The sequence below is a fragment of the Mus pahari genome, chromosome 21 (genome assembly GCF_900095145.1).
Source record: "Mus pahari chromosome 21, PAHARI_EIJ_v1.1, whole genome shotgun sequence".
Lineage (NCBI taxonomy): Eukaryota > Metazoa > Chordata > Mammalia > Rodentia > Muridae > Mus > Mus pahari.
Genome location: NC_034610.1, coordinates 3,879,520 through 3,880,947, shown reverse-complemented (window position 1 = coordinate 3,880,947; position 1,428 = coordinate 3,879,520).

The following is a 1,428-nucleotide window of genomic DNA, read 5'->3' as shown; positions in this document are numbered from 1 at the left end:
GTTTTTGATTGTTAATAAAAAAATGTTGTCAACTATCAAGAAGTCTGCATGGTGCATATGTGTCAGAACATTAACAATTTTATAATGCTGTTGTTTCTGTTGCTTTCTATTATTGGTAAATAATAGGAAGTTGAAGTTTTTTTTTTTTAATTTTACTTTTAAAATCCAGAAGTCATGTAAATTCTTTATTAGCAGATCATTATTATATAGTGTGTATTAGGGATATAGGGCTAAACTGTGTTTATATGTTCAGCCCCTCAACTTTGCCACCAGATTCTCCAGGGTAACCAGTTGCTTGTTCTGTAACTGATAACTGCCTCCCAGACAGCGAACACTGCAGATACTCGGCAGTCCCAGGTCGTGGGTGTATTTTAGAGCAGCTATCTGTATATTGGGTGTAATGGTTAATTTGGAGTGTCCCTGGATTGGATTTTGACATGCCTAGAACACTAGAGAGAGATACTTTCCTGTGGATATTTTCAGAAATCATTTACTGAGGGATAAGCGTTGCCTTAAATGTAGGTGGAACCCAGACTCGATAAAAGGAGGAAGAGGAGAAAGCCAGCAGAGCCAGCATCCAGCTCGGTGAATGAAGATAGAGGTGAGGAGTCAGCCACCAGCTCTGTCACCCGGCAACTGTTCTGTTCCTCCACTGCATGACACGAGGGACCATCCCTTCAACCATGAAGCACATCTCTCTTCAGTTGTTTCTTGTCAGGCGTTTGATCGCATTGGTGAGAGAAATAGCACATAGTGGTGTTCCCAATTTGCCTGCCTTTTTGGGGATGATTAACACATAATTTACCCATTCTAAAGGTCTCAGAAAGGGTACAGATGGATAGCCAGCTGGGGTGAGATGCGCAGGTGAGGGGTTCAGAGGAGCTCCACCCCGTAGGTCCCCCCGGCACTTCCTCACGTTCACCTGTCTTGAACCTAAATTGCTTTTTTGGAGACTTCATTAATAGGCAATACTCTAACCCCTCATTGGTCATTGGTAATCATTTGACCCTTCTGCCTTTTTCTTTCGCTAGAAGATTAAGGGGTAGGGTTCAAAGCCCCAGCACTCATCTTGCCCTGGTTTTTGATATGAAGTCCCTAGCCTATAGCCAGGCTCACTAGCCTTCAGTCATAGCATCTACAGGAGACACTTCCACGGGCTGGCAGTTGTTTATCAGAAAAGACAGTCCACACACTCATTTGCTGAAGTTTAGGAATAAGATACTCATTTCTGGAGATCCCAAGGATTTTGAGAGCCAAGAAACAAAGCCAAGGAAGAAGAACAAATACTTACTTTTTAATATAAATCAAACCACACGATGTTTTATATGTGAATTATAAAGTTCTCATAACATCTTAAAACAGGAACCAAACAGAATGCTGCCTTGACTCTGGAAGAAAAAAATGTTTTCTTTTCTTTTTTTCTTTTTT